The sequence below is a fragment of the Dermochelys coriacea genome, chromosome 14 (genome assembly GCF_009764565.3).
Source record: "Dermochelys coriacea isolate rDerCor1 chromosome 14, rDerCor1.pri.v4, whole genome shotgun sequence".
Taxonomy (NCBI): domain Eukaryota; kingdom Metazoa; phylum Chordata; order Testudines; family Dermochelyidae; genus Dermochelys; species Dermochelys coriacea.
The window spans coordinates 23907519-23929359 of NC_050081.1; the positions used below are offsets into that span (position 1 = coordinate 23907519).

At 50.9% G+C, this 21841-nt stretch overlaps 1 long non-coding RNA gene across 1 annotated transcript; it reads left to right on the forward strand.

Moving 5' to 3' along the window:
• The first annotated feature begins 2537 nt into the window (after positions 1 to 2537).
• Positions 2538 to 13711, forward strand: LOC122456727. The gene is made up of 3 exons (XR_006275746.1): positions 2538 to 2549; positions 8918 to 8921; positions 13594 to 13711. It is a non-coding gene; the product is annotated as an uncharacterized LOC122456727 (long non-coding RNA).
• Positions 13712 to 21841: the final 8130 nt, after the last annotated feature.

The following is a 21841-nucleotide window of genomic DNA, read 5'->3' on the forward strand; positions in this document are numbered from 1 at the left end:
AATGTCAGAGAATCGATCTGAGACGGCAAACTACCACAGTGAAAGTAAAGCACCTCATGTGTTCTTCTTTTTTGGTTTTTAAGGTGGAATGCTAGCAAACAGCTCACTGTGTGAGCCCCGGGCTGGTGGGCTGGGGAGGAGCTGCATTGTGTGTGTGATCCATGCCTGCCTTGCAACAACAGCACATGAACTGGTGATAAAACAAGCCCTGTGGACTCATTTACACCACTCGAAAACAGTTATTAAAATCGGGGTGGGGGTGGGGGTAGGGCAGTGTGTGGGTGTGTGGACAGTGAGACACGAGGGCAATATCTATGTACCTGGGTCACTGCCTCCAGATTCCTGTTCAGGGCTTTGGGCCAACCATGGTACAGACCAGCCTCAAAGGATCCATCCTAAGCCCTGAGCCTGCAGATACTAACAGGTGAATAGCTTTCAACATGTGAGGAGTGCCGCTGCATGCTGCCTGATTGCTCAGATGCTTAAAAATATTTGCATGCATAAGTGTTTGCAGGATCGAGGCCCTAGTTTTTACACAGAACCCATGCAACCTTGGAGAGGACTTTAATGAGTTTAATGAGCACTGTGTGGCTACTCCTACAGTGGAGACATGATGATTGAGGCTTAGTCATGCAGCCAACCACTGACTAGTCTTGAGTTTGGGAGCTCCCCTGTGCCCTGAGATAGCCAGTAACAGGTGAGTTAAGGTCCTGCAGACACTAGGGATGGGCACATTTCAAAGTGTTTTATAATTGCAGAAAGGCTCAGCACCGGAATGAGTTTTTATAAACAAACGCCAAATAATCACTTGATCCAGTTATAAAAGTCAGCTGACCCTCAGGGGATCGAACTGTTTGCTGAAGTAATGAGCTGGATCATGCCCTCTTCTAATTCAAAGGCATCTGGTTTCAAATAGTCCCTGATAAGCTCTTGCCTTCCCTTTCCAGGGTTTGCCTGCTGCCCCTGCTACACACCAGCATCATTACAAAGCTGTAGAATGGGACACTTATTGGAGATGCTTTCAGCTCCCAGTCCATGCCGGTGGTAACCGAGAGAAACTCAGACACAACCCCAAATAATTCATTCACTTCTCACTCCCGGGGATCCTTTTTCATCCACGTCACTTTTCTGCACCCCTTGATATTTGCCAGTCTCCTCATCCCTTCCCTTTATTTCTGCATTTCTTTCTTTCCTAGTCTCTGCTCTTCCTCTTAATAGGGCAAGATCACCCCACTTCCCCTCTTCTGCTGTTCCCCACCCCTAGTTAAACACAGGTCCTGGCATCACACTGGCGGCTGAGGGCAAGGGTTCCTCTGTCCGGTCAATGGCGCTTCCTGAATCAGGCACAGGGTGGCACTGAAGAGCAATCCAGTTCTTGCTCTCCCTGCCTGCCTCACCTCAGACTTTGGGGGGCTTCAGGTCGCCTCAGGACTGTCCCCCGAAATCTCTGGAGTTTTGACTGGGGATGCCACATTCACAGGCACCACAGCTGTGATAATGAGCCTGACTAGAAAAGAGGAGCAATAGACGTAAGTCCAAGCAAACCAAAGTAAAGATCCTCCTCGAGCCCCAGCATTGTCCTGATTTCATTCAAAAGCTGGGGACACAGGATTAGCCTAATTACAAGTTATCTGATGTAATTTTCTTCTCTGAACACCCCCAAGCTGCTGGCCGGACAATGGGGGCTGAGGCCCAGTGACAGTCAAGAAAAGCCTCCCGGGGCCTTTTCAGTATTGCTCCTCTTCTCCCCCGCCCCGGTGCACAGAGCTGCTTCGCCCACCACAGCCAGCTTGGGCCAGCCCAGCACATGGCATAGCAAGTTTGGTCCCAATCGGGGACGTGTGGCCACTAGAGCCAGCCGCGGGACAAACCTGCTTTTGTGGCACCGTTCGAGGTTTCTGAACTTGTTTTTGTTCAGATGGGAACACGTTCACCCAAATGGGATTGTGTCAAAATGTCTGGGGTGGGTTTTTGTATATCAAAACCTGAGCTTTTCAATTGGGGGCAGGTGGTCGGGACACCGGACTGGGATGTAGAGACCCAGGTTTAAATCCCTGCTCCATAGTAGAGTTTTTCCATCCCAGATCAGCATGATTCAGACAAAGCAGGGACTTTGGAACATCCCAGGCCACTGCACCAACAACCAGGCTATGGTGTACGAGAAGAGCATGCCCTCTTCCTAACAAAATGGTCATTGCAACTGCCATGGTCTTCACGAAACATGGTGGCGTCGGCAAAATTTCATTTCATCTAAAACGTTCCCAGCAGCTGTAGTGGACAACAAATTCCAGTCGATCTCGTGTCTCGTCTCCTCACTACCTCCATCCCATGTCTTTCCTACGTGTGTCTCCCCACCACATCCATCCCTCGTCTCTTTGGACCTGGCGTCTCATAGGTAGAGAGCCCAGGGAGCTTGGGCTGGTGAGGGGCACTAATGCTGCTAGTGTGCAAAGGGGGACAGAGTGTTCCACGGTGGTTGGGGAACCAGGACGATGATGGAGGGAACAGGTCCTTGGGTGCAGGGTGACTGACCCGAGATTGTTGGAGCTGTGAGGTTTTAAGATCAACAGGATTCACATAGTGCAAGGGGAAGGGAGAACATGGGACTTCCCCAGCTGCTTCTAACGATGCTTTGCCCAAAACACTTTTCCTTCATGCATACATCCACCCACAACGGATTGTTAGTGCAGGGTTGTCTGTTAGGACTGTTACATGTCCTGGGAGTCTGATCTTGGAATCTGGCCCGTCTTTGGGTTTAATATAGTTAAGTCAATGTCTGTATGTTGCTATCCATGCGCATGTATATTCCATATTTTCTCTTTTCACCTGCTGAGGCTCCGATTCAGATCACACTTCTGTGGGATTTGCACTGGTGTGACACCCTTGGAGATTTACATCAGTGCAAGCGAGATCACAACCTGGCGCTTGACTTGTACCATGTCCCCAGAATAAACATCAGTAGGTCCTTGGTTTAAAACACAACATCAAGCTGTTCTATTGCAGTTCCTGGTGTAGAGATTGCAGGGAAGGGAGAGTGAAGGGAGGGAAGGGTCTAGCTCTGCAAGTGGAATCGGCCTGCTCAGGAGAAGAAGAGCATTGCTAGTGAAACTAAGGCAACGATCAATGCATTTGACAGTGTACATTAGCCCAATATGAAAAGGTTGCTGGGCCCAGCGTGCTCCTGGCGATGTTCAGCAGTAGCATTTACTGTTGATATGACTCTATGAAGAGCAAATCTGAGCTCGAGGGTGAAGTGAGTTGCCAGCGATGCTCTTTCTGCAGCGCTACCTTATTGGTAACTGAGGCTTGACAAAGATCATATGCCAGGAGGCCACACAAGGTGTGGGCCTAGGAGAGATAAGAGGCCAAAGCTCTGGCAGTGAGGTAGCAGCTATTCAAGAGCCTGGATATTTGTATTATTAAGAATGCCACTTATGGAGTGGCTCCTGGAGGCCAGCAATAGGGACCTCACTGTAACAGGGTAGCCCCCACCTCAAGCACCCCAGCTGCAGCAGACCATGGCACAACTAGTATGCCTGCCTCGGTTTCCCTAGAAAAGGGAACACAGTCTCTCCCAGGGTCCATTCAAAGCCCCATCTTTGGGGATAATTTGTTCACGAGCATGTGAAATAATACGTGGAGCCCTCATGATAAAAATGTTCTTCCCCACACCCTAAAGTGCCACAGATCACAGCAGTTCCCATCCCCCGCCAGGGACCTCATCTCTACTCATTCTCCCCACAGGCCATCTCCTGCCCGCTCCCAGCCTCTTTTTGCCTTTGTTCAAGGGCTGTGCCCTCCAGGCCGTCTGCCCAAAAGATCCCAGATTCGCTTCTCTATCACAGCACTTCTCTGGCAGCCCCAAGTCAGGTCTCCCATGAGAGGGGCCCCCCCAGTGTTCCACTCCATAGGCCTCCTCACTTGTGAGTCCTCCCCTGCTCAGGGAACATCCCACCACGACCACCCAAAGGGCCCTGGGCTCAGCTTCTCCCTGTCCTCCTCCATCGCAAGGCGTCTCCCCACAGTGTTCCATTCCACAGGCCCCCTACCCCTGACTCTGACCCCTGCTCCTGGGATCCACCCTACAGCATCAAGCCTCTTGTTCTGGGCTCTGCTTCCCCACCCCAGGCTGGTTCTCCCGGCTCCTCTGCACCAGCTCTCCTGTATCTCAGCCGCTCTAGCCATTCCTCACCAGCAACTATCTTCACCTTGTGCTCTTCCCAACAGCTCCCTGGTCCAGTCCAGCTCTGCTGCTGCTACTTCTACTGCTGCTGTTTCTCTCTGAGTCTCTCCCTTCTTCCTCAGGCAGCTATCACCTGCCCTTTTCCTGTGGCCCAGGTGCCTTCCCTTAAGCCCAATTGGGAGGCAGCTGAGAAGTCCCAGCTATGCTGTGACTCTCTCTTACAAGAGCTAGTCCCTCTGTGATTCTCAGCATTCACCCCTACATGATCATGGGCCCAATCCTCAGTAGTATTTACTCACTCCTTACTTGGGCAAAAATCTCATTGACAGCAATGGGGGATTTGCTGGAGGAAACGCTGAGCATGGACTTTGGGGTGAGGCTCAGTAATCTTACAGGTGGGTAAACTGAAGGACAGAGGGGACTTACTAATGAGCCAAACCATGAGTTCCTGATGCAGGTGAGGTCCCGCTGCAGTAGTTTGGGAGGCAAGGAGGGTCAGAAGCAGAGTGTAAGGGGCCCAGGAGGGGATCTGAAGGGTAGGAGGGATTCCGGTGCTGAATGTGTGGTAGAGATGAAGCTTGATAGGAATTACCGTAAGTGAAAGCCAGCAAACCTATTTTCACTTGTCATTTACCCTGGTGCGATCATGGCTCCCACTCACATGTTGGATGCACTATTCACTCCTCCAGAGGTTGATCCAGAGCCCTCAGGACCTGATACTGAGGAGATGAACTCCCACAGCTCCCATTAATTCCCAGGAACTGTGTGTTGTTGGTGCTCAGCACCCTTCAGGATCAGGCCCTGAATGTGCTGGTTGTATATTAACATGTATGTTATTGCAGTGAACCGTATTGGCCAATACATACATGTTGGGGTTGTATACGCCACATGAATGGGTGCTATGCGCATGGAATTAACATCATAAAATGCATTATAGATAGATAAAGTGTTGGGATTGTCACCTGAATGTATTAGGCTCTCCCCACTATTCCATTCACCCACGCCAAGTATCCCACAACATTTTGGCAGTAGAAAACAGAAGCCTGTCAAAGCCAAGATACATAACTGGTGAGGCCTCGCACAAGCTGGGAATGGCCTGAACATAGAGAAACCTATGGTAAAAAAGGTACAGAACAAAACAACCAGTTACAGAACTGTAACAAACTGGGGGGTTGGACTTTAGTGATGAGTAAAGAGTTTTGTATCTTGTAAAATCATCCTCTAAATACGGCTGGATGAAATGCGTGTTTTTGCAGCACACCTTCTGTGCCAGGTGACCATGCTGTGTGCTAAGCATTGCTTCCCAGAAGGGGGGAACGCATGTCTCCTTTTCATATTGTCCTGCTTTCTCTTTAAACAATAAATTTGGCTACATTTGGTTATATGGGCTCTTAAATACTTCTGAGAACGAGCCGCGAGTGGAGTCAAACAACAACTGGCTACACCTTTTTGTCAATAACAGTGTCCCACTCACCATGTGACTAGCGCACAACCGCTCCTATTCAAAGCCCTCCTTTGGCTACACTTCACCCAGCAAACCCCTTGCACTGGCCTCCTCTCTGATTAAGGTGAAACTTTCTTCAAACCAGGCATGGGCGCAAGCCACAAACTCTGGATCCAGTTTTCAAGCACCACAAAGTTCTGGGCAGTTTGGATCCAGAGTTCGGTTCGGTCCCTTTGTAAAATGGGGGTTTGAGCTGTGAATACCCTGAAGTTTAGCTCAGGGAGTTGGGATTAGACACTGAACTGTTGCCTCATGTGCCATGAGTGTCTGAGTTACACTGTGATTATTTGCAGGGTGAGGGCTATGGGCTGGTTCTGGGTTTTATAAAGCAATTATCTGCTACTCTGAACAGAATGACTAATAATAAACAGATCTGAATGGGACCCTGCGAGCCATACATCCGTGTATTGCATCAAAAGAGCCATCAGGATATTCAGCTGAAAACAGCACCCTCAGTTTTGTGAGCTTCTGCCTGTGTGGCGGGTTCCTAGCCCTGAAGCCACATAAATGGGGCAGTAATGTCATCCTCAGCCTCCAGGGAAAATAGCAAAAGGTTTGAAAGCACAGGAAGGAGAATACAGGCAGCAGCGTCCTGCAGTGCTGCTAGTGGCTGGCAGCTGGGGAGAGAAGCAGCAGATTGGCTGCGTAGGAAAGTGTTTTCAGACCATGTTTTTCTGCTGTAAGTAATGCGGGAGAAGGGTCCTAAAACAGTGCATCCACTCCGCATTGTTTATGCCGGTTAAAGCTTCTTCTCTTGGCAATCATTGCCGAACAGCATTCTGCACAGCTATCCCATGGTGCACTGTTCCACCATGAGGCTTTATGCATTCTGGGGCTTTCTCACAGTACATGGTGGGATGCCTACTGGAACTGACTGGAATTTTGGGACTTTGGGTCAAACTAAACAAGTCCCATGACTCCACTCCAGCCATCCCAGCTGGTTTTTGAGAACTGGTGCCATTGTCCAACTATTGTCAGGCAGCCTGGAGGGCATAATGCTGAGCACCCCGATCCTGACCATTCTTCATATGAACAGCCTGATCTGCCTGTATTGGTGATCATGAAGCCAGATGGCTTTGGATGGGTTGGGAGACTAGTGATTCTCTTCTAGCAGACAGAGGCTGATGCTGGGTGCAGCTATGGAGAGTAAAGCAACCTGTCTCCCCCACCCCACCCCACCCTACCCTAGGACTGCAATGAAATGCTTATATAGTGTGTGTGAGCTTGTATGTGTATGCAGGCATATGTGAGCATGGGTATGTGTGCATAAGCGTGAATGTGTGTGCATGCTCAGTGTGTGTGTGTGTGTGCGCGCATGCGCATACAGGTGAACATGGAGGGTGTTTCCCTATGCTCGTATGGGTGAGCATGTGAATGTATGTGCCCTGCGTGTGTACTGTGATGGGGCATTCACCCCACAAAAGGCTTGGATAGGTGAAGATGGCTAAGTGGGCCAATTAACTGCCCAGGCTACACCTGGAGAAGGAGACAGGGAGCAGGGATTTTCATTGAACAGGCTCAGCAGAGAAGGAACAGGTGAAGCCTATATAAGCCAGGAAGCTGGCAACAGAGGGGGCTGCAAGAAAGAAGTCTGCAGTCACTCCCTGGGTGAAAGGAGGTGTGTTTGGGTGCCATCCAACTCCCCCGCTCCCATGGTGCGGCAAATCAGGGTCCCAAGCAGACCAGGCAGCTCCCACCAGCTTCTGATCTGCCAACTCCTAGCAGCAGGCAATGGTTTTCAAACTGTGGGGCGCATTTCCCTAGGGAGGTGTGCCCCACAGTTTGAAAACCTCTGTGCTAAATGGGATGCAGAAATCTGGAGGGGCATGTGAGTTTTCCCACTCCCACGTTGTCTCTAGGGGGCACAAATATGATTGCTCACCCCAGGCACTCAAATGCTTAGTCACAGCTCTGTGGGGAGGAGCTGGGTGGTAACATAACTGTGGGTAATGATGCTGTTCAGAGTCTTGGAGAGAAAGCAAAGTGCAGACGCTGGCCAGGTAAGGCCATCTGCCTTGCTGAGGAATAACACAGCATAGGCAGGGAAAACATCAGTCAGGAGAGAGATGCAGGTCTCTGCCCAGGAGACATGACGGCTGAGCTGCTGGGACCCTAGAGTGGGTGCCCTTGCCGGGCTATAGAGGGGGATGAGGGGCAGGTGCCCTGAACTGTGACAAGGCTGATGGAGGCTCATCAGTCAGGTTCACGGGCACAGCCGGAGCACAGATCCAGAGAATGCCTGTCAAAAATGTATATAAAGAGAAACCAGACAACAACTGCATAGGAAATGCAAAGGACTCTGCCATCTTAGCGGGTCACTGACAGACTCACTGGTGGGGAATTTCCTTGGTTTCTGAAGAGCTAAGGAAAGCAGAAAATGAGAATGCAAGTGAGAATGTAGGAACTGCCAGCCTGGAGCAGACCTGTGCTCCATCTAGTCCAGTAGCCAGCTTTAAAGGACAGTGCAAGAAACACCATAGGAGGCTGTTATAGGATAACTTGTTCCAAGGGACAGTTTGAGGGCTTAGATCCCTTCTAAATCCTTGATGAAAGCTACATCAGTTGTCAAGGAAGCATCCTTGGGCTAGATTTCAGTCTCCTGCCCTTTTCAGTGGTGAGCGAAGCAAGCCCTGCATAAGGGCTTGCAAAGCTCACTGGGATCCCTAGGACGCATGGTGCTGTAGCAATGGGAAAGATTTCCCTCCGGTTCCTCACAGCCTCATTGCAGACTCAGAATTCAGCCCCGTTCAGCAGCTGTCACTGTGTATTTCCCTCTCCATGAGCAGTGCCAAGAGTTCAGAGCCCCTGCATCTCCCCATCCAACGCGGCAGGCTCGGATGACTCATCACAGCCTCCAGAGAGCAGACATTTGTATTGCTCCACTGGTCCTCAATGAACCTGCGTCAGCAGCTCCCCCTGATCGTACTGCAGTCATGCAATTACGGCAGCTCTTCAAAACCAGTCACTGGCACAAGCTTTGATGTTTCTTGCGCTCCGCAGTTGTGAGCTGACTTCTGGGGACCATGCTGCTAAACTAATTGCTGCAGTGTTTATTTTTAAATTAAAGACTTTAGGGGAGCTGAAATGCTAATCCTCATTACAGCCTAAATGACAGGAGTAGCTGTGTTAAGTTTATCTGTTCTCTTTCACATGTCTCTGCCAGATGCCCCAATAATCTCAGCAGCCCTGAGTCCATGATGCCCATCCTAAATGGACAATGGTACTGGGAGTAAAGTAGAGATGGGCCCGAGGTGCAACTCTCCCATCCAGCTCCTGACCTTGATTCTTCCCAAGTCTGAGGGCGTTTGGATCTGGAAGTTTGGCTCAAGCCCATCTCTATGGTGAACAGAGTTCAGGTGCTGAGTATGGGGCCAGGTTCTCTAATGCATTCTGGTCTCTCAGCACTGCTCTGGCAGTGCATTCCCTTGGCAGGGAATAAAGCCAGCGTAGGCAGCTTCCACACCACTTCCCCCTACGGCCCCCCACCTAACGGGCATGTGCGGATTGTGTTGGGCTGCTAGAGTATTACTATGTATTGGCAATTTCTAGCTGGCAGACAGACCATTGGGGGCTGTTACCAGCTGGCACAGGGTAGAGCAGCCTCAAGGTTGCTCTAAGCTACTTGGGGCTGGCATAGCACCAGCCCCACAATTGGGGAGCTGCATTAACTTCAATGGAGCTACAGTCATTCATATCAGCGGGTTTGTCTCAGAGTGAGTGAGTAGAAGGCAAACAGATTAGGTTTACCTAGAGAAAACTAGGGCTAGTGTAAATGGATGTAGTGCCATTGGAATCAAACTCCAGTTTACATCAGCTGAGGATAGGATAAATTCCCTGTTCACTAACAGAATCTGCTCTGACTTGAGAAATTGCAGACAGTCATATTTTAAATGAGAGTTTGATGTGTACCCCAGTCTCTCCTTTGCTCTGCCTGCCCAGCTCTGCATTCTGGGCCCTGTGCACCCGATCACTTTATCAGCACTTCAGCAAATGTTTTTCTGCCCCTCCTTGGTGTTTTAGGACATGTGACTACAGCTGGTTGGGAATATTCTGCTGAAACTGGCTTCTTCACAGGGATGTGTGCAAGGGGTGCAAGCAGGGGCATGGGTCTCCTCCGGCCCCAGGGCCACAGGGCCATCTCTTCCGGGTGCCAGGGGAGAGTGATCTCCACCAGCTCCTCTGGCCCTGGGGCGGGACCGGGCGGGGGAAGGGGTGGAAAGAGAAGATGACAGCTCCTCTGACCCTGGAGCCGTGGAGGGAGATCCAGCTCCTCCAGCTGCTGGGGGAGAGCCAGCTCCACTGGGGCTGCAGTGGGGAGAGGCCACTACTCCAGCCAGGGGGAGTGGGGGAAGGGGAGAGGCAGCTCCTCCAGCTGTGGTTAGAGGGAGGGGAGAGGCAGCTCCTCCAGCCTCAGGGGGCCACAGAAAGTGCCCCTCCAAAAGCAGCCAAATTTGTATTCCTGTGCACACCCCTGCTTCTTCAGTAAACACTGATTCATGTGCATGCAAATCCAAAGGTGATCCTCCATATGCACTTACCCAGTGCATGCTCTTGCATACATGCTCACCCCTGCGTGCTCACACACATGGCTTCATATGTGCAGGCTCACATATACGTGCCCACACAATGTGCCTGCACCTATGCTCAGCACTACAAGCTCATGCTGTGCATGTGCGCACCTGTACAACTCGCTCATCTGTACATGGTCATGCAGTGTGTGTGCACGTGCTCACCTGTACCAGCTCACAGTACACACATGCTCACACACACACACTCACAAGTATACACTCACAGTGCACACACACCAATGCTCACCCAGATGTGCTCACAGTGTCCATGCACACATTCAGATAGTGCAAACTCACTTAGGGCACACACACACACCCTGTTGCATGCACAGAGCAAACACACACACATACTCAGCTGGCTGTACGTACATGTCATGGGGTTCACACCCCACTGGTGGTGCCTCCTTCTGGCCAGGCATTGTGCCCTCCCCTGCATCTCTCCTGTCACCCTCTTGCCCTGCTGACCTCACTCCAGGAACCACAGCCTCCTCTTCCTGACTTGGTCTCTGGCCAGGTCACCATAGCTGTTCCCCCCTTCCAGGGTATCAAAGTCCCTCTTGACAAATGGGCTCTGGCAGTCTGCCTGCTCACTGCCCTGCCGGTGCTACTTTGCCAGTGACTGGTAGGGGACCTGGGCCACCCTCTACTCCAAGTCCCGGCTCAGGTGCCCTCTCATCAGCAACCAAGTTTTGACCTACTGCACACCTCGCTGCTTTCCTCCTGAGCCTTGTCCTACATTCCTGGCTTCCCCCCTCTCTGGGTTTGCCAGCCTCCCAACAACAATACAGAAATATTTGCATTTTTAATACAATGAACTCCCAAGATCCTTACACTTAATTGAATAAGGCTTGTCCAGGATACTGCAGGAAGTTGCAGGAAATCTGTTACAAGTCTGATTGATGCCAGTTACATGCAAACCTGATTGATTGGGGCCAGGTGCACAGAAACCTGATGGATGGGAGAGGGGACTGGGTGCACACAAAACTGACTGATGGGGCTGAGTGTACAGGTGCATAAGTGATTGGATGTGTGTGTAATTGATGGGGGTGGGCAGGTGCAAACACTCTGGCCCCTAAGGGTACCATCCTTCCATCATGGCCTTAAGCTACCCTATCCAGTGGCTGAGCTAATAAGGGGGCTGCGGGGGCTCGTGCCTCCCTCGCACCCAGCCATTAGGTCTCTGTGTGGTGTCTGTTCTAGCATATTATGCAACTGACCCTAGGAGGTGCATGACGTGAGTTTTCTCATGGGGCTGGAAAGCGAGCCCACCCCGCTGTTACCTGCCAGTGGTGGCTAGGCCCGGCGCCCTGTTCCAGGCCTTGTGACCTGGCATACAGGGTCATGTGGCACTGTGACCCCATGTGCCAGGTCACAGCACCGCTCAGGTTTGACTCAGCTGCCCCTCTGTCATGATGGAGGGGCAGCTGGGCCAAATGTGAATGGTGCTGCGACCCCCCGTGCCAGGTTGAAATGCCTGAAGCAGGGAGCCGGCCCAGCCCCAGGGGACAGGAGCCACTGCTGCCTGCCACCAATGACCCATCACCCTCCCAGTGGCAAAACCTGGCTCCACCATTGACCCTCTCCCAACACAATCCACTACTGCTCCAAACATCCACAACTGCTAGCGGTGGGGGGAAGCCACCTGGTACAGGGGTGCGTGCAGATGGGTAAAATGGGGGCAGTGTTGAGAATGTGGTGCATGGCGTGCAGCGTACGGTATATGAGGGGATGGTAAGATGTTTGTCTCAGTGGAGACGAAGGTATGTACAGTTAGGTGCCTTAACTTTACCTTGCTTTTGCGGTTCGGCATCTGGCATGCTGTGTGCGTAGCAGCCTGCACTGCTTCACCGCCGCGTGGTTCTGTGGATTCAGAATACAGGATGCAATTTTTAAAAGCCCCACTTCCATAAGTGAGTCAGGCGCTTAGGGCCGGATTTTGAAAGGTAGGCACCCAGTGGGATGGTCAGATGTGCCCAGGTACCTCACCCAGCTGAAATCGATAGGGGCTAGTGTCTGAGCATGTCTGACCATCCCACTGGGCCCCTCTCTGAGTCTTCAGGTGCCCAGAGACCTTTGGAAATCTGGCCCTTCAACACTGCTGACAGCATGGCCCATCGCCTTCATGTCATCACACACTTGTTTCTCAAAGAAATAATCCATTATAGCCCTGCCACCTTGGCTACATCATGTTGCATCTTGTACTGCTGTGTATACTACTGAGTGTGCCTGTGAGCCAGAGAGTGAAATCACTTGCTGTTCACAAAAGATATACATGGAAGATTCACTTACATCAGTTCCCCCCCCGCCCCCCCCCCCACGCACACTGGCATACTCATGAGTTCTTGTGTAGCAAGTCCATACTGGGGACCTGTTAAGAGAACTAGACCATTAATCAAATGGTGCTCATGTCCCTTACTGTAGCTGCAGCACTATAGCCCGGTACAATTAGTATAAATTGATGTCGCTCTGTTGATGTCAGTGGATACACACGAAAATACACCAGCTGAGAATCGGGGTCTATTGTCTCCAACTACTCTCTATGGACCAAATGCTCAGCTGACGTGGCTTGAATCAGCTTAGACGAGAAATCAGTTTCCTTCAGCTGCAGATGTGATCCTGGATACGTGCGGCTGAGTTCAGATCAGTAGTGTACAGCCAATAATTCCCAACATGACTTAATTTTACTGAGTATTAAAGGAACAATTTAAACATCTTTACAGAGTAAAAACCTCCACCCTGGTGTGCTGTGTGCAAGATATTTTCCTCTCTCACTAAAGACATTACAACGGTTTCTTTAGTAGTGTGAGCATAAGCTCTAACTCCATTAATGCAGCTTTATGGGTGCTCATGCTGAGAGCTGAAATTTAATTAAATAGCAGCATCACTCTTGCGCTACGGTACAATGAGACGGTTCCAATCCATAAAACTCAAAAGGAGGCCGTCAGCGGAGAGGTCCAAAGCTTCAGGGGCTGATCTGGGGCCTGTCAAAGTCAAGGGGAATCTTCTCTTTCCACTGATTTCAATAGGATCAGGATCAGAGGCTGATAACACAGGGTTACCTCATGTGGGGCAGACACAGCTCTGCATGGGGAGGAGAAGACAAGCCATACAGACCTCTCCTGAGTTCCTTACTGCACAATGTAGGTATGCTGGGGTGGTGGGTGCTCTCTGCTGACTGGGACCATGGCCCTTCCTCATAAAATGGTAGCATGGAGACTGTAGTTGCGGCTGGCTGACCAGCCCAGAGATCTGCCTGTATGCTGAGCTAATGTAGGAAAGTCAGATGATGATGATGGTTGTGTTGGACCACTGGGGAATCACCAACACTGGATTTTAAGAACCGGTTGGACAAACATCTATCAGGGATTGTCTAGGTTGTCTTGGTCCTGCCTTAGTGCAGGGATCTGGTCTAGATGACCTCCCGAGGTCCCTTCCAGCCCTACATTTGTATGACATTTTACACTCATTTACACCATTGTAAATCCAAAGTCAGCCAGTCGGAAGCAATGGACCAGATCCTTGGCCCATGGTCAGTCCCTTTTGTGCTGCTGGAGAATCCCTGAGGGGCACAGTCAGGTTTACACTATCTGCCTACCCCCCCATTCTGGGGCTGGCTGGTGGCAGGGAGGGAGTGTGATGGGGTTGGGGCTAGAGCATGCTGTGTTCTGGGGAAATGCTGCCAAGGGGATCATTCAACCTATTGTAAGTTAGAGCAGTCCTGTGGCTACTCTAACGTATGCCAGGGGCCAGTTAGGCTCCCAGCAGAAAGGTGCCTAAGACCCACCATTGTCTCCTGCCCCTTGTGATCAGTGCAGCTGGAGTTCAAGCCCACTCTACTTACTCCAGATTTACATCATTGTACCAGCCAAATTTGACCCAGTAACCTGATTTGCAGAGGGGGAAGGCATGGTGCAGGCAGGGGAAGAAACATGCTTGAGGCAGAGGGAGGGTTAGAACTGGGGGAGTCCCGGCGCTGATTCTGTGCTCATGCCCTTTGCTTGAATCGCCATCGCTGTCCTTCAGCTTTAGACCCTGCAGCCCCAGTGATCTCAAAACCCAGCAGCATTTCAGCAGCGTCACACTGGAGAAATGCAGCACGGCATCCGGCCCTCAGTGTGGGCATTTCAGCTGGGATCATTGGGACAGTCTCAGCTGGGCCCGACTCACAACGGCACAATGGCACAAAGCAGCACTGATAAGCACCGGTCAGTTTCAGAGCCAGCCTCACACTCCCAGGGCAGATGCCATGTCTGTTTCCTCAGGGCAGAGAGGGAAGCTGCAGAAATCCTTTTCCTTACAGCCAGTGACGTGAACTTGTCAATCCCCTCTCCCACCTCAGGCCGCAGCCCCAGGGCCGGCTGCACAAAAGGGCCATGTACTTCGGACCCGTCCAAGCAGTTCCCATGGAACATCTGGCTCCTCTGCAGTGAGAATGCAGGAGTCTTTCATCACCCCTCCAGCTCTGATGTCAAAATCTGGGGCTGTATGTGTCTAATCTCTAAACAGATTAAACGGAGACTCTGCTTCAATCCTCAGCATTCTGGCCTCATCTTCCCTCTCCTCTCCCCATGAGAGGTTTCCCAATTTGGAGATTTGAAGTGTCTGTGAGATGGGCGAGTGGGAAATTCTTTCCCAAAAGCAGAATGTTCCCATGACAGGAAGCCAAAAGGGACCAATCCACCAGCCCTCGCCTGCTGGAAGCAGCCAGAGCTGTTTTTCTGACCTGAGCACGGCGGGATCAGTGTGAAAAATGACCCCGATCAGGCAGAGAGGAGAATAAGAAACTGGAAGAAGAAACTGATGTGTTGCTGGTCCATTTCCCCCACTGGTCTGTTGGTGCAGAGGAATCGATGTGATCTCACTGTGCAAGGGGAGAGGACGTGCACTGCCTACAGGGGGCACCCCATCTGTCTTCTCTCACATAAAGGAGAGGTGGGAGCAGAGGGTGCTGCACCCATCTCCTTTGAGATGTGGCAGCTCATTGAGGGGGGGGAGCTTTTCCTTTCCTGCCCCCCAGAGCTAACCCCAAGCATCACTGTCTCTTTCTGTGCACGCAGACGGAATTGGCCCGGCAATGACTTCGATCCCCATGAAAACTTCTGACCAAAACCAAAAGGAAAAAGTTCATTGTCAATGACACTTTTCATAAAAACCTTCTCTTTTCCACAAAATCCAAAGGAAAAGATTGTCAGTTGTTTGGACAAAAAACCCGACCATTTTCAATGAGAAGGGCAGTTTCTCAACAAAAAAAAAATGTCCATTTTGCCTAAAAAGCCATTTAAGAAACAAATAAATGAACGAAATAGAACTCATTTGTGTCGGTGTTTGTCCAGCGCTTAGCGCAAGGGCCGTAATATGAATAATATGGTGTAATAATAATAAAGGCAAGAGCCTCATTCTCACAGCAGTTGGGTATAACTAACAAATCTGGGGTCACAGTGCGGGGACCTGGCAAGGAGGCACCTGACATTCACGCACGTCGCAGTGGAGACCCACGTGGTGAGGAAACAGACGTGGCCGCAATGGAGTCTGAGCAGGGTGTGCAGGCTGACTGTCATTAGCAGGCCAGATTCCCCAAAAAGTGCCATCGGCTTGAGGCTGCTCTGGCTGTGCAAAGCGGCTGCATGCAGAGCTGACGCAGCCGACTGGTGACTTTGACCTGGTGTCCATACCCACCTCAGAAAGTGGGGGTTCAGGGGAGGTGCTGCTCTAGCCATTGGCCTGTGTGCCCAGGGTCTCAAGGTTTGTGCTGTCCCTTGCATCACAGGGAGGAAATGCAAACGATACGCTGGGTTTAGGAGCTCAGCAGGAATCCAAATCCCCAGCCTATTGGTAAAGTCAGGCCAAGACAAGGCAAGAAAATCACTTCAGCAAGCGACGAACCCCAAGGAAGAGCTCAATGCTCATGCAGAACGTTGGCTCGCTCCAGCCATCACCAGGGCAAACCACCCAGGCCTGCACTCTCACCGCCAGCTCCGACTCTGCTCCCCCTTCCTGGCACTGCACACCCAGTCACGTCTTTCCTCTTAAATCCCCAGAACCCACCCTTTCCTCGCTGTCCCCCTTCTCAAACTTCACCCTGCTGGAAATGGGCGATAGGACGGATCACTTGATTAACCTGTTCTGTTCATTCCCTCTGGGGCAGATGGCATTGGCCACTGTCGGAAGACAGGACACTGGGCTAGCTGGACCTTTGGTGTGACACAGTATGGCCATTGTTATGCTCCCCAGACCCTTTTCTGCCTGCATTGCTGCCACCTGTTCTGGCCCTAGCTTCCTGTTTCACAACTCCCCATCCCCCCACCCCAAAACTGTCCGAAACGCTGGTGTCAAAGTCAATTCCCTCTGCCCCCCTCGCCGCCTTGGGATGTTCCCGCCAGTCACCTGCTGAAGCTGGTTGAAAAACAGGTCCAAGCTTTCATGAATGTTCTTGTAAAAATTCATCCTGTGCTTTCCGTCGAAATGCCAGATTTTGAAATGTTGTGACCAGCTCCGTTGTCGGCCATGCGTGGTTGATCACATGGCCTTTTACCTCATCCCTGATTTGATGACTGGAACTATTTAAAACAGCAACATCAGAAAGCACAAAAAGTGAACAAGGCCCTTCCGAATTGAATGGCTGATGGGGAGTTTTCCATGCATTCAGATGCCCACCCGGTCCTTATGTCTGATGTATGGCTCCATACTCAGAGGAACAGGGTGCTGAAATGGAGAAGTTTACGTGTGGATCTGGTTTTCTTTTCCACTCTCTGTTCCCAGCTGGAGCACACACGTGCAGAGTCTGTGATCAAAACCAGGAAAGGAAAAGTTACTCAATGGACTTTGCACTTCAGTAAAGAAACTCACGGTTCTGGCTGGCTCAGCTGTACCCAGGCTGCTTCTTCCATCCTTAGCCGAAAGAAGGGTGATTTCCGCAAGGTTTGACCTCCCCATCCCCACACGCTTCCCTTGTTCTGCCACTTTCTTAGGTTACGCCTTCACTGCAAATAATAGGTGTGGTCTTACCCCAAGATAGCTAGGACAATGTACAAACCCCAGGGAGGCCTGGTGCAGGTACTCTGACCTTGATGTAGCTAGTCGAGGTCAACCCTATCCCTCCAGCTGAGGCTGACCTCAGCTAGCTCCCTTGGGGTAAATTCTCCAGAGCCATGTCTCCACTAGGATTGTAACTTGCAATAGCTATGGTGATATGAAACACCCCTATTGTTACAGCCATAGGTACGGGGCTCTGCTGCCTGCAATACCATGCATGTGCTGCCCTCTGCTGGTCACTAGACGGAAATGGATTTTTATTGTTTCAAAACAAATCAGCTGCTGCATACTAAAAAAGGGGTGTGAAGCGATTAGTTGTCCTGTTTTTAACCCTCCCCTCTCCTACTGCCGCTGGATTGCTATGGAGCCCCATGGTTTCAAGGAGGGAAAATATGCTCAGAAAAAATACATGAGAACAGAGTGCACCCAGGACATGACCCATCAATCCTTCCCTCTGCCACATGGGGGGTGCCCAACCAGCCAGGGCAGAGGCACCGGCAGGTGCAGCGTGTGAAGGTCCATGGCCAGCTAGAGGCTATTGCAAAACCACAACCTCAGGAATAAGCCAAGCAGTGATCAGTGGGGGATGGAGCCGTGCCACAGGGCTGGGCAGGAGGGAATGGAAACAGGCAGGGAAGGTTCATTGAGGATGGGCTAGGTAGGATAGAGATCATCAACCTAACTCACCACGCAGATGACCCAGTGGGAAGCAGCAGGGAATATAATTGTGATTGGCAGACACTGAGCTGATGTCTGGAATCGAAAACCTATGTTTCTCCCTCTCACTGCAGACTGGTGTTTTCTTCCCCCTGGCTCACAGGTGCCCGCTGTTGGCAACTGTGATCCACAGTGCATCCATTCATCATCTTCTGTCTTGGCTAGTCCCTTGGCCGTCCAGACCTCCCAACCCTGCAATGTAAGGAGTTTTGGCCAGATGGATGTCTGTCTTGTGCTAGGCAGGTAGCACATCCCTTTTGCCACTGTTTTCTTAGCGTTGCTTTGCCACACACACAAAGAGCAAACAGGTACTTCAATCCGAATTTTGGATGAAGGACAAACAACAAGAAAGAACAAAAGTAAAGTCTCCGAGAGAGCGCACACGAGAGCGAGCGCAAAATGTGCATGGCCTCTGTGACAATCCGCAGAAGCTCTGAGGCCACACTGGTCATTAGACCAGGGGTAGTCAATTATTTTTTGTCAAGGTCCAAATTTCTTGGTCAAGGTATAGTCAAGGTCCAGACTCCAGAGGAAATAATAATAAATAATAATATATAATAATATAATAGCTACTCATGAACTAACAATAGGGAGGCTCCAGCCAATTCCCCCCAGCTTTCCAGCCTAGGACCCCGGAACTGTACCGTCCCGCCCTGGTCAAAAGCCTGACCAGTGTATGTTTATTCCCAGTCCACACCTCCTTCAATGTGGAGAGGACATGCACCAGTTTTTGTTCACTGAGTAGATTTCTCATGCATTTCAAACAGCACACTGTGTTAGGAAAAATATATAACAAATTTATTAACTACAGAAAGATAGATTTTAAGTGATTATAAGTGATAGCGTACAGATCAAAGTTGGGTAACCTATGAAATAAATAAAATTGCAATCTAAATTCTATAAACCAGACAGGATTTGAACCAAGCAGTGTCTCACCCTGATGGTACAAACAGTCCACCAATCTTCCGTACACAGGCTGGGCTTCCTTTTTTCCCACCTGGGACCACTTCCCCCAGTTCAGTCTTTGTTCCTAAGGTGTTCCCAGGTGTTGTGTTGGAGGAGGAGTGAGGCCCAGTGGTGATGTCACTTTCCCCTTTTATTGCTTTTTGCATGTGGTGGGAACTTCATTGTTCCAAGCAAAGTCCCCAGCACAGTTTGTGGGAAAAGTACAGGAATCCCAGTATCACATGACTTAGTCACATGCCCTTGCATGCTTCAGTGAGTCATGGCAGGGGCCATTACCTATTTTCTGGCTAGAATGTTCACAGGAAAGACCATTAGGTGAGGATAAGCTGTTCCCATGGCCCATTGTTTTCTCTGATGGGTCATTATCTTGAATAGTTCATTCGTAATGTGCTTGCTTGACTGTACTTTGTGGGAGTTATCCAGGAGCAAACAAATTTGAAATACAGATGCAAAGTCAATATTCATAACTCCAGATACAAACATGATACATGCACACAAATAGGATAATCATATTCAGCAATCTACAACTTTCCCATTGACACCTCACATGACATATTTTTTACAAGATGCATCATAATCATTCACTATGGTGAATATGGGGTGCAGAGTGTCACTTTGGGGTAAAGAATGTCATAGGGGTCTGTTCAAAGGCATCTGGCAGTCCAGATTTGGCCCACCGTCCAGCTATTGACTACCCCTGCTTTAGACATTCAAAGATGCAGTCCCCAGAAAACAAAAGGCTTTGTAGCTGTCATACAAGACAGTTTCATAGCTACACAGCACAGGTAAAATGCTCCCTCCTTTAACTAACTATAGTGATGGCGTCAGCCCTGGGGCCCTGGCTAGTGTTCCCCTCCCCTGGTCCCTGGGTGGTCCCCTTGCCTAGGGATAGTTGGGGATCCCTGCCAGTCCCACTGGCTACCGTTCAGTTCCATGGTATGCCTCATTGGGGCCCCTCTACACTGTCTTCGTGCCTGGAGGCAGTGGCTGCCATTAGCAGCTGATCCAGCTGTGCATGCGTAACCCACTCCGGATGGCGCTCTGTGCCCTGGAAGTGGCTGGGCCACAGACACAGGTTGACGAGCCTGCTACAGCCTCAGCTGACAGAGGTGGGTCATTTAGCTCAGGCAGAAGGCTCAGCCATTCATAGAGGCCATGGGTTCAACCCTCCTGTGGGCCCAGTGTTACAATGTCACCCCAGGGCAGCTGTTCCGTCATCATGCCAGCTCGCGCAATCCAGCAACCTCCAAATGCCTGCTCCCCGAAGGCAGTCTGACACTCTCAAACCCCAGCATCCTCCCAAGTGCCACAGAGCCCCTCCCCTCTGCTGCCCTATGGCGTAGGAACCCCCACCCACTCTGGGTGGCGCTCTGACTCCCTCTAAATGCTGCCAAAACCCTAGGCTGCCTGGACCCAGGAGTTTCTTTCGACCCATCATGGGGAGGGGGCCAAGTGTTACATTGAGAACTCGGTGGCTGGGCCACGTATAGAGGTGGATGAGCCACTACAGTCTAAGCTAACAGAGCTGGGTCTTTTATTTCAGGCAGCAGATGGCCCCACAGTAAGATCAAGAAGTCCCAGGTTCAGTCCCAGCTGGTGACAACCCACCTAGAGTGTGACATTACCGCTGCTCAGCAGGCTTGTCGCACCCCCTTTCTCCTTGGGAAACTGAGCCCCACTCCCCTTTGGATCAACCGGATAGCTGCCCACTCCCCTCAGGACCAGCCAGACCATGCAATGGCACAGAAAAAGGCACCCTAATTCAGGCCATTTTCGCTAGCCAGCTGCTTGTCCGATTGCCAGACCCTTGTTCTCCTGGACATCAGCACAAACCCCTGCCTTTCACAATCCCAGCTGAGGGAGGTGATCTCCAAGCTGTCATGCAACCCAACTTTGTGCGCACTTATTGATTTACAGCCACATTTAACAAACAAGCTCCCAGGGCTGGAAGCCCCTGGGCATATTTACAGCTGGAAAACGTTGTTAATTATACAAGAAAATAGTCCCTGGAACAGCAGCACTCTCCACTGAGCAGCTAAGAAAATGAACCTTTGAGCACCCTGGGGATTGTGCCTCCCAAATGTGCATACCAGGGAGAGACTAGCCCAGGCAAAGGAAGAAAATTGCACCCACACCTTGCTGGATGCTAATGTACATCCAAGAGTTCAGCAACATAAAGGGGCCAGGAATTTAGGAGAATAAAGAAGGCGATTATGTTTACAGTAATGAACTCCAGGCTACTTCTAAATCCTGGTTCTAGCATCGCTGATCCTGTCGCAGGAGCCATGTGTATGATCCAGCACTGCCGCTTCCGGGTATGTATGGGGGCAAGGCAAAGAGCTAGGGATGGGCTAGAATCCAAGGACGCCCTCCCGCTTCTCCCCCAGTCTCCCAATGGGGTCAGAACAAAGGAGCATGGCTGTTGCTCCCCACTGTGCCATCTCCAATAGGCTGTCGTTCCTGTCATGACCCTCCAATAGGCCCTAGTGCCCCTCCCCCAGCTCCTTACATATTGTTAAATCTGGTGATTGATTCCATATATTGTGCCCCCTAAGAGCGGTAGGGACTTTGCAGACAGGCCACTCCCAAAGCAAAACTGTTCTGTTCCAAAAGAGTCCAGGGCCCCGCTTGTGCCGGCCCAATATGGCACTTCCTCTAGATAATTCCACACGTCTCAAAGAGCCGAACGTAGAGAGTCTGGAGTGAACAGTGCAGGGATCCAGCCAGGCCCCACTGCCGGCTAACTCCACATCCTTCACTCTCATTCCACCAGCCTATCCCCCGACGACACATTCCTTTGTCTCCAACATGCGCTGGTCTTGCAGTTTGCCGGCTAGGACTAGGGGGATGGCCCTCAGTGACAACATAGCA